The sequence below is a fragment of the Medicago truncatula genome, chromosome 3 (genome assembly GCF_003473485.1).
Source record: "Medicago truncatula cultivar Jemalong A17 chromosome 3, MtrunA17r5.0-ANR, whole genome shotgun sequence".
Classification (NCBI taxonomy): domain Eukaryota; kingdom Viridiplantae; phylum Streptophyta; class Magnoliopsida; order Fabales; family Fabaceae; genus Medicago; species Medicago truncatula.
In genome coordinates this window covers 56,785,508-56,797,804 of record NC_053044.1, presented here as the reverse complement: position 1 = coordinate 56,797,804, position 12,297 = coordinate 56,785,508, and the positions used below count along the sequence as shown (strand labels likewise).

At 34.1% G+C, this 12,297-nt stretch overlaps 1 pseudogene; it reads left to right on the top strand.

Moving 5' to 3' along the window:
* The first annotated feature begins 411 nt into the window (after positions 1-411).
* LOC11437396 (DNA topoisomerase 1 alpha-like) lies at positions 412-11,359 on the top strand (annotated as a pseudogene).
* The last annotated feature ends 938 nt before the right edge of the window (positions 11,360-12,297 follow it).

Below are 12,297 nucleotides of genomic sequence, written 5' to 3'. Positions count from 1 at the left end.
TATATAAATTAAAGATCACTTTAATGAAATAAAAAGGTATTTGTCAATATTTATATTTTAGAAAACATCATTTCATAAGAAAAATCATCATTTCATTGTTTATAAGGATCATATTACAAAATTTACATTTTATCATAAAAAATAATCAATATTCATTGTTATGAGTAATAAAAATTCTTAAAAATTAAATTTTATTTCGTCGAAGCTTTTGGTATATAAAATTTAATTATCTTAGTTGTCAATGATAGAAAATAATTATTTTTCTTCAAAAAAACAACTCATTTATTATTAATTTTACGAATTGGTGTACTGATACATCCAAATTTATTGGATGTACATAGATTGAGATTAAAACATAGCTAAGAGAGTGACGTGCTATTGACATGTTCTCTCTTACCGGTTACCCCAATCCTTGTCTTCTCATTCATGCGTTTCCAGCACTCTGCTTTCTCTAAACGTTCCATCGACGACACCAATTCCGGCCATCTCCATCGCATTCCGACCATATCAATCTCCGTTTAGGGTTACCTCTTGATTCGTGCGGCTGCAATAACGCTCCGCTGAAGAGGGAAAAACAGAAAACAGAGCATTCCTCTCTCCTTCAAGTTCCGGTTTGAACCTCTGACGAAGAATCATCCTCCGTTTCCATCTTCATTCTTCACTCCTAAAACAGAGGTTCTCCCCTTCTTTCCATCTTCCTTCATATTTTTATATGAATATGAATACGTTGGTGTTAAGTTAACTATGGTTCTGTTTCCGTATGTTGTGTTCTGTGTTCAATGCATAAACAACAATGTGAATGAAAAATTAAGTAAAATAGTCAGCTGCAGCATTACTCTAAGCTTGATAAGGCATATCAAATTTCCACATCTGTGAAACACATTCAAACCCAATACCAGCACAATTTTTTTGTGATAAAATACACACCCACAGTCAGGCCCAACCCAATGCCTTTAAATTTCATCATTCTTTCAATTAGTTTTCCATACAACACGTACGTTTTCTTTCTTCCCTTTCCCTCTTCTGCGCTTCATTCCTTGCATTGAAACTGATTCCTTCCTCTCCTTTCTCATATAGAAAATAGATTCCTTCTTCCTTCCCGGTTATGTTATGTACACTTTTCCTCTTTCTTTTTTCAAGCATCTCCTTCCTGTATTCCTGTTTCAGGTTTCTACTTTGTGGTTTTATCAAACATTGTACAATTTAAAGGCATGCTGAATATTGATTTGTTGTTTTGTGGTACTGGTACAATACTTTTCTGATTCAATATTAGTTTTAGGGTTTAGGTTTTAATATTCTGATTTGTGAGAAATTTGATTTGTAGAATTTAAAGGCATGCAATATCAATTGTTTCAATCATCTAACAAAAGACAAGAATTACTTCGCAACAAACAAACAATTCATAAGAAGACAACTAAGTAATGTATATAGAAAGAAATGTTCTTGGAACGATTATTAATGATGTAATTCTAGCTTATGGATGATAGAGTTTTTTTTTTTTTTTTTTTTTTTTTTGTAACTTTGGTTGCCACAACTATTTTAAGTATAACTTCTCTTATTAAATTTAGTATTATTTAATTATTGGGATGAATAATTTAGCCTCACTAGTATTTTATGTCCAAGTCCGCCCCTGATTCGAACCTTTCTGAACAAGGTCACCCCCAATACTTGAGTCTGAGAGACACAACACTTTCTTATAGCCAGAATCCCAACATAAAGTGTGTATGTGTGCCCAAATAAAGTGTTCAAACGCTTGTGACCAAGAAAGCATTTTGCCTATTTTTCAATTGACAAATACTGGTGTATACTATAGCTGCATACATACATACCTTCATTGTCTCTGTTATGTAATTTCTCATTGTTGTCATTTAAGCTTGCTATGTGAATTTAGCCTAGTAATTAATTTCCTATAACTAATAACTTCTTGCTTTTCCCTCCATAGTTGACAAATGGCTGTGGAGGCTTCAGATGGACCAGTAACTTTTAAAAGTAGCTCAGCATCAAAGAGTAATCAATTGTATTCAGAAATGAGGAAGTCAACTTCTCATAGTCATGATGAACGGTCATATAAAAACACCTCTGACGTGTCTTCTTCAAATGGCCAAACTTCTAGCTCACAAAATGGTAAGGTTGTCCCATCCGCTAAGGCGTCTGCCGTGGAATCTTCTGTTGGCAATACAAAAGCATCAACATCAAATCTCAAAACTCAGAGAAATAAAGATCTCATTAATGTGAATGAGGAAAATAATTCTACAAAACATCTTAAAGAAGACAGATGTGAAGATTCTGAAGAGGAGGATAGTATACCATTGAGTTCTATTAAGATGAAGATGAACAATGGCAATGTTAAGAAAGCAACTCCTGATGTTCTCAAGAAATCATATGAAGACTCTGATGATGATGATGATGATATTCCTTTGTCAGCAAGGTTGCCAAAGAATACTAATCTGGGAAAATCTAGATGTAACTTCGATGACTCTAATAAACAGGAAATGACATCTATGCTGTCTGCTAAGAGATCACTAGATAAAATTGACTCATTACATTCTTCAGGTAAGAAGTCAAAACTCTCAGATCCAGCTTCATCAATTAATGCTAAACAAAAAACGATGAAATGTGATGCGAAGGCTGAGGAGGAAGAGGAGGATGATGATATTCCTATTTCCCGAAGAAGGAACAAATTGGTCAATAAATCATCTTCCTTGAAGAAGTTGACAAATGTCACTAAAGTCAATAAGGGAGCTGCTCCATCTTTTAAGAAAAAGTCGAAGTTAAAAAAATCAGGCAATAAATCAAAACATGTCAAATCTACTAAACTTCAATCGAGCTCCGGTGATGGGCAGAAAAAATGGACTACTTTGGTTCACAATGGTGTCATCTTCCCACCTCCTTACAAGCCTCATGGGGTAAAGGTTCTCTATAAAGGGAAGCCAGTAACTTTGACCCCAGAACAAGAGGAGGTAGGATTTTGCTTATGAATAATGTTTTCATGGTTTTGGGTGACTGTTTGCTCTTGCTTTTTTGTTTTGTATTTGTTGAGAATTTCACATTGGATGTAACGTGGTTTGCAAAATGTGTCTATAAGTGGAAGATATTCCTCATTTTACAAGCTTATAATTTGTGCAGTTGAGTTAGGCTGCTCTCTCCAAATCCTAAGTAGCAACAAACCCTATTATAGATCCTGGTTGGAACCCGTTATCGGGCTATTGGGTCATCCTCATTATGTTCAATCATGGGTGTGAGAGGTTTTGGGGGTCTCACATTGGATGCGATAGAGCTTGAAATTGAGTTTATAAGTGATATATATTTCTTACTTTACAAGTCGGCTTTGTTTGTTTGAGTCAAGTACTTCTATGTGAGAGTTCTCATATTAAAAAGTAGAGTTCCTGATAATATTATGAACTTGGAATGTACATGCAGGTTGCCACAATGTTTGCAGTCGTCGATGCAAAATGAAATATTCAAGGATAATTTTTGGAATGACTGGCGGAAGTTGCTAGGAGAAAATCACGTAATTCAGAATTTAAAAGATTGTGACTTTACACCGATTTACGATTGGTGCCAGGTTGAAAAGGATAAGAAGAAACAAATGAGTTCAGAGGTAAGTTGTTTCATATATTTTCATTTGAAAATGATAGAGTCGAAATTAATATCTCAAAGCATCATTTGTTTTTTTCATAAAATATCGTGTGCTTCCAGTGATACATCCGGAGATTTGTTTTTTTGAAAATAAACTTTCCATCTAGCTGGTTTAGTTCTTTAATAATCTTTACTCTTCAAATCACTGTTTTCAAACTTGTAGATTCTACATTGGATTGGACAGGATATTTAGGCATGTAAAACTTGTGACAGGCAAAATACGTCATAACACCTAACATTAACTAAAATATTATTAAAACTAAATTAAAATTATATACCATTTTTAAGTCTATCAGAAGTTTGAAGGTGGTGATTCGAAGTAAATGACAAAAACAATTGAAAAGGAGAGTGTTATATAATCTATAAGCTTGTCATGTGTTTATTCTTAAAGTACTGGAATCAATCTTTCCTTTTAAGTAATAGAAATAGAGGGTGCCGGAAAGAGGCAACCCAGAATGAAACAGTGGGAATCTCTGAGAGAACCTGTCCTCTCATGTCTCACTGAAGTCGCAGCACCAGAGTCCACACATTCAGTTGGCAGTCACAAAACTAAAGTTGCTGTTCTTCTCATTTCCGTTTGTGTTAGCCTTGAGCATTGCTGTTATTTTTTTCCTTCTTTTGTTAATTTCCATAACCCTCCAGAGTAGACAAAGGGTTAAATTTGGAAGTTTCTTCCCTTTGGGTTTGGGCTGGAATGTTATTGGATTTGAAGTATCAGCTGAGATCAATGTATCTCACACATTGCCAGCAAGTTTATGTCCAAGTTGGAAACTTTACCACGGTCCCAAGAAAATGAGTTCTGAGTTGGGATCAGGATCTTTGAAAGATGTAGCGCATGTAGAATTATGCGTTGCAGCAATCTGACTTGCAGTTTTGACAATTATAGTCCAAATAATAAAGTACAGCACACCATTCATGTTAGTACAAATTTTATTGATCTTATGAAAAATACATTGCTTAAATTTGTTGATTTTTTACCAGTTTTCAAAAGGAAGTTGAGATGAATCTAAGTTAGTTTTTGAAGTTTGTGGTAAATCTCATACTCCCTTTTGAAGCTTTTGGATTTTAATACTGTCTACATCTTTAATTCTTTATGCATGTATATGTATTTTGTGAGGCTTTTTCATAGTTAGCTTGAGATGTGATCATCAGTGTCTTTTGTTCATGTATTGTGCTTATGTGTTGACCCTCTTGTCTTATTTTTATCAGGAGAAGAAGGCCCTAAAGGAGCAAAAAATGAAACAAGAAGAGAAATACATGTGGGTTATTGTTGATGGTGTTAAAGAGAAGGTTTATTCTTCTCTCCCTCTTTCTCTGCCCAACCAAACACTCTCCCCCGTATTTCTTGAAAACATGTTGTCTGTTTTTTGCTTAGAATTTGTCCAGCTTTGTGAATATACTTTACCTTATATTGAATTAGCTTGTTCGATGAATTAAGTGTTGGTATTATCTAAGTTGGGTGTTCACTTGCTCTTTTTTGCTGTTGATATTTGACGTTGGTTGATGTGCGAAGCAATAAATCGAGACAAGAAGAGCGGCAATTATCACACGCTCGAACAGCACACAATAGAGTTATATTTTTCATTTAACTTTTATTGTAAATATGAGATTTCTTGTTCAGTCAATAAGTCACTCAACAATTTTCTTAATTATTGGCATTGTGAGTCTTAGAAATATGGGTTGGGCCTAACTCAATCCTACAAAACTGACTTGTATGGTGAGGGATGCCTCCCACTTATAAACACTTTTTCAGGTCATATGTCATAGTTTGTTGGTAGAATTGAGTTAGGCCTGACCCAAAGTCAGCTTGAAGCTGCATATCTCTACGAAGTGCGAATAGAAGTGGGTTCTAGGTACTTTGGGTAGCATTCACAGAGGGTGGAGGAGGCAGAGAGATCAGGCAAGTAATGGAACAATGTTGGGTGAGATTGGGTTTATTTGGCCAAGGATTTGTTTGTTTGCCACATAGGGGGTGAAACACAACCCACAAGCCTAATGATCCAACCACTTGGGGAACCCTCCCTTAAAAGCTAGCATTCAAGGGGAATAACTAAGCCATTTAAGTACTTTACCACCCCAGAGAGTCGACGTCCTGGAAGCTGCACTCTGGCGCTTCACTCGGTCTTCCCGGTCAGCTCCTCCATAGGCAACCCTTTATAAGCCAACATCAACTAGCTCTAATACTGATTGATAATTATCCAAGCACTTGGAAGCACTTGGGGAACCCTCCGTTAAAAGCTAGTTATTTAAAAGCTAGTTATCAAGGAAGAAAGACCAAACCGCTTAAATACTCCACTGAGCATCCCATAGTACAATGCAGGCTAACCCAAAGTTTTTTTAAGCATAGGTAGGAAAACAAAATAATTGACAGTTTCTTTGAAGGTGAGACTAGAGAGTGAGATAAATAACTCTTGATTTATTTGAATCGTGTTTTTTCATAAATGAAAAGAATCTGTTTTTTATCTTTTATTTTGGTTGGATCAGTTTCTTGTGCATTATGGAACTTGAAGGGGGTTGTTTAGTCATGATTTTTTACTTTATAGCTTTTATCTTGTTTACCCCTCTCTATCTAAGCTTTTATTTTTGAAGCGTCCTTATGAAACTGCTATTTTCAATTCTTTTCTCTGGGATTCTTTTTATGACTAATTTTTCGCTAAATATTTTAGGTTGGCAATTTTAGAGTTGAACCTCCAGGATTGTTCATTGGACGTGGAGAGCATCCCAAGGTTGTTACGATAATTGCTATTGAAAATAAAAACATGTATACTGACTTCAGAGAGAACAATTTTCATACATCTATGCATCTTAAGATTTTTTGCGAGTATTTGATAAGTTTTTGCGAGTATTAGATCGGCAAAGTGAAAAGACGCATCCATCCAAGTGATGTCTCGATTAATATTGGAAAGTATGCACCAATTCCCGAATGTCCTATTCCCGGTGAAAGGTATAATTGTTCAAAAACTTCATGGCGAACAAGTCTGGAAAGAAACTTAATACAACGAATTGAAAGTCATTGTTATCTTCTGAAATTATTGATTTGTATGCCCTTGGCAGCTGGAAGGAAATAAAACATAAAGATACACGTATCTGGTTAGCCAAGTGGCGCGACCCAATAAATCCAAACATGTGTCTCTGGATCCTAGTAGTTCCTTGAAAGGGCAGAGCGACAAAGAAAAGTATGAGAAAGCAAGGATGTTGAATGTGTGTTCCACTTTGTTTATTTTATTAATTCTGCATTTTCACATAATATTTTGTATGATATTTAAAAGAACCTGTTTAATTATGGAAGACCGTGTCATATGTGTGCAGAGTTATATAGGGAACATCAGGGCTGCATATACGAAAGGTTTCACGAGCAAAGATATTACTAAGCAGCAAATAGCCGTTGCTACTTATTTTATTGACAAATTAGCTTTAAGGGCTGGAAATGAGAAGGTACAAATATAATATCTGCAGATGTAATTGCTTATTTGTTCACTACAAATCACCCCTTCCCCAGATAACATAAAGATATGTTAAAAGAGGATAAGATATATACAACACTAAAGCATATTATATTGTGAATGCATACATAATTTGTAAGTCAAAGCATGCTGAACACTTGCTAGATTAAGTTAAACTGGCTGTAGTTTTAAAGAGCTGTGACAAGCAGGAAGGCAGAATATTTTTCAATTTTTTATGAATGTGCTTGAGTGATCTGCACTCAGTCAATCTTCTATTATACACTCTTCGCAATAACTACAATTTACATTTAAAAGGAGATTAACAACATCGCCACTTCCTAAGTGCACGAATGATATTTTCTAGTCTAGATTTGGCTAACTATGTACATGAAGTCTTGAACCTACAAATCTCAATACTAATACGAACTCCAACACTTCTTGGAAGGTGGAATAATGTGATACTATTTCCAACCAGAGCAAGTTGGAAATTATTTATTGCTTATATCGATATATTATTCCTTCAATGTGTATTTTTCAATTTGAATATATGAGATAATACCAAGAAGGGAAAAGCCTGAGCTAATCTCTCACCATTATGTCGTTTTGAAAGTGTAATAATTCCACCTTGTGACGATTATTTATGGTTCATGATATGATATATGCCAAAAGCATCGGAAATGTGCGGTTAGCCCAATAAAAATACAACTGTCATTATTCAGTAAGATTATAATCTTTACAACATCATGTTCAACAATTGTAATTACAGTTGATGCATTGAATTAGTGAGATAGTGGGGAGTTAATTTAATTCTGCTATGTCATGACAGGATAGTTTTGTTTTTAGCTTATTCGGACAAGCAACTGTTTTTTGTAGCTAAGATTTATTTATTACATTGTATAAAATTTCAACCTGTAAGGAATTTAAGCACAAACAAGGAAAACAATGTCATATTGTCAGTAGCTTGTATGTTACGGTCTAGTTTTTTAATTGCTGTTTGACCAAAATGTATGGAATTCAGAACACAAATGGGGGAAAACATAGCACATATCTATTAAAAAAAGTCTTGTAAGTTTGCTATGTAGGTGTTCAAAAGTTGAATAATTGCTTTATGAATCTCTCTAGGTTTGTCAGTCTAATCAATTCTGTAAGGTAGTCTTGCTTTCTGCAGTTTTGTCAACCAGTTACTATAGCTAGTATGTTTCTGTTTGTTGATATAATGTATTTAAATCTCACCTCACCCAGTGGAAAAGGCTTGTGTTGTTGTTGTTAATTATTATACCATGTCAAAAATGTGCCACTGAAGTAGGTTTGGACAATTTAACTGAATTAATATGGATGTTGCTAAACTAAATTATTCTTTGAATTTGAGAAAGAACTGGACTAAGCATGCACCTTTCCTATTTCTCTTCATTGTCTTTATTGTAAAAAAATTAACACGACTTTTGCAAATCAAATATAGTCGTTTCTCATTTACATTTCTTCAGGATGATGAAGAAGCGGATACAGTTGGTTGTTGCACGTTAAAAGTAGAAAATGTGACTGCACAGGGCCACAACAAATTGAAGGTATTTGAACTTACATATCTTTCTACTTTTTTTAGGAGGAATTACAGTACCTTACATGTGATTTTTCTTTAAGTTTTGGTTGTCTAGTTTTATTGTTAACTGCTAATAGTTAGGATAATAATGATCATGCTTCATTTTTGGTTTAATGCAGTTTGACTTCCTTGGTAAAGATTCAATCAAGTATGAATATACAGTTGAGGTGGAGCTTCCTGTTTATAATGCCATTTTGAAGTTCCAAAAAGGTAGGAAACTGCTTCTACTTTTTGATATATTTTGTATGAGACTGATGCAAGGCTAATAAGTATCTGCTTTTCTCTCTTATCAGATAAATGTAAATGCTCATCTTAAGGAACTCATGCCCAACCTGACAGCAAAAGTCTTCCGTACATTCAATGCATCATTCACTTTGGATGATATGGTAAAAAGTGATTTAAAATTAATGCCCAGGCATTTATATTGCCTTCAAAAAGATATTATTCTGTTTTCTATTATAATTTTATGTACTCTCAATTAATTACTTTGTTATTTGTGTTTGTTTGTTGTTAATGTTCATATCCAATGTTTTTTAGTTCTCTGTATGGATCTTGTGTTGATACAGTTTTATATTTTTGGGAGACTAATTTTGGCAAAAAAAAAAATTGGAGGACCAATAAAGTGAGACTTTTAATTTTTGGGGGATTAACTTGACCGGAACGAATCATCGGAGGACTTCTTAGCATTAACACAATTGACCTTGTTGGGACAGAAAAAAATTAACTATAAATATCTGTTTATTAATTAAATTAGGTATTGAAATATTTTATTCGGAACCGGTTGGCCAGGGAGAGGGCAGGCTCTTAATTTCCTGTCTTGTAAATTCAGTATGACCTATTGATTTGGATACGCCAGTTTTAATAGACTTGTGGCAACATCTCATTCTTTATAAGATCAAATTAAAGGTTTATTCTTGATTTTTTTCTGCCTTGTAATTTTAGAACTCATATTTAGTCTTCCATAATTTTTGTGACAACAGTTGAATAAGGAAACTAAAGATGGAGATGTTGCAGAAAAAAGAGATGTCTATCAGCATGCAAATAAACAGGTACGTTTCACGAAATTCATTTTTGATTCCTTCATTATACCGTGCACAGACTTGTGTATTTTCCTGGTTTTCAAAGTTTCATTGATGTGTCTTTTCATAACAGGGTGCAATCATTTGTAATCATCAACGCAGTGTTTCAAAAAATCACAGTGCACAAATTTCAAAATTAAATGAAAAGATTGTTGAACTTCAGGTGATAATACTATTTAGAATTTGGAAACCTTGGTGTAAATGAATTTCTTGTCACTGGCTCATTTTATTTTTTTTAATTTAGTGGGCATGTAACATATTCTTGGATCTGACTTGCTTTTTAATTTTAGGCTTTTCTGAGGGAGCTGAAAATAGATTTGAAAAAGGCAAGAAAAGAAAAGTCACCTCTAACGAGTTCGGACGGGAAGAAAAGGAACTTGAATCCTGAAGCGTAATATACACCTTCCTTAGTATCTTTACACATTATAATTATCAATTATAATGACTAATGTGTGATTGTGATTTATGTAACCTACAGGATAGAGAAAAAGATAACTCAAACCAGCGCAAAAATTGAGAAAATGCAACGTGATATGCATACAAAAGAAGATCTAAAAACTGTGGCACTTGGCACGTCCAAGATAAACTACCTAGATCCTCGGATAACAGTTGCCTGGTGCAAACGGCATGAGGTTCCTATCGAAAAGGTCTAGACTTCTTCACTTGTTATGATTACAATTGATTTTCCTCCAATTGACGAAAACCAATTAACAGTTGAGCTTCTATTGGACTTTCCCTTGTTTGTATGCTCTTTGCTTAAAGGCCGTAAGTTATGTTGCTTCCCACCAGAATTGGACTAGTGATCTAAATAGTCTTTAACATGTTTTTGAGGAGCAACTGTTCCCTTCACATTTCTAAAAAATTACACATATTTTCAGAAATATACTCATGGATGGCACAAAATTTGTGTTTTTTTTTCAAATGTACACACCTGAAGTCCTTTCTCTCATGTTTTCGATCAATGTTATAAACCATTTTTCGTTATAGTCCCTGAAATATTGTTTTTGTTTCGAACTGATCCATATAATATTATTTTTTTGTCTTGTTTTGATGGGACTAAAATGAAGAGAGAGAAAAATTAGATGGGCCCTTCTAAATAAAAACATATTTAAGCCATCTAATTATCTTTGTAAAATGGTGAGCTGTGAATGTTTGATTTTAATTGGCTTATTAGTTATTATTACTAACATACTCTTTTTTTTTTTTTGGTGGTGGCCGGGATTTGAACCCCGGACCTTGCATATTTCATGTATTGTCCAAACCAATTGAGTTAAGCTCACGAGGACATTACTAACATACTCTTGTTGCTTTGTGCTTGAATAAGATTTTCACTGGAAAAACGCCGCTGCAAAAATTTGCTTGGGCAATGGATGTAGATCCTAACTTCAGATTCTGAAATCTATGAGATGGAGGCATACAAATACAACTAACTATGCGGTGGAAAAACGTTTTTTATTTTTTTATTCTTTCCTTCTACATGAAAAATAAGTTGTTTCTTTATTTTTCAAGTCCAGCGGAAATTTATGCTGCAAAGTCTTCATCTAATCTAATTTACTGTTTCAATGATTCATATTATGATTTAATGTGATACCCAATGTTAAATGAGGCAAAGTTTTGCAGTTTCATTCTTGTTTATTTTACTTGTATTGTTATTGTTATCTGTGATTGCTTATGTCAAGGGTGGATTTGGATGTTCAAGCAGCTCATATTAACTGCTTCTTGTTCCTTCCAATGAGTGTCGTTTTGATGGCGCGACGCCAAGAATGGATGTTCTGGTTTGTAAGAAGATGAAGTAGAAATTATCTTAAACTGTCATGGTGAAAAATGAAGAAGACGATCAAGAAAGAGAACGCAGAAGTAGAAATAATCTCTAACTCCCATGTTAATCATGCCCATATTGAAGTGAGAAATTGAGTAAAAGTTCATTTAAAAGATTCAATTAATAACAACTGAATGAACAATTACAATAGCATAAAGCTATAGTATAAGTAGAGCTAATGTGCTAACTACCTAACTAAACTTGCAGCTGAAAGTTGTAACAATCTAACTTGATCCAAAGGATTAAGTACAAGTTTTAACATATAGTTAGAGCTACGGTGAAGCTTAATATGTTGTTAATATCACAATAAGCTAGTTAGCCTTCAAAATTTTGCTACAAATGTGTTGGATGGGGATTTGGGATGTTGTTTGTCCCAAGAGTATGGAGCTTATTATCTAGTTGCAAATATTGACCTATTAAAGTTGGCTTAGATATATTCTTTTATGGCCATTGTCTTGCATACGCAGCTGAAGGAAATTCAAATTGATTTTCTTCTGATTGCTATTATTAGCCTGTTTTGTTTTTCCTTTTTCTATTAACAAAGCAAAATATAACATATTATCAACAACAAAGCATTCTACCTAGACAAGGGTCGAACACGAGTTTTACAAATGAATTAAGCTATCAACTATGATAACCATAAGCAAAATTAACAAACGGGTCTTGCTAATGAGTAATGAGTGCTCCTTAGACGCTCTTTAGGCATTTTAAATTTAAAAA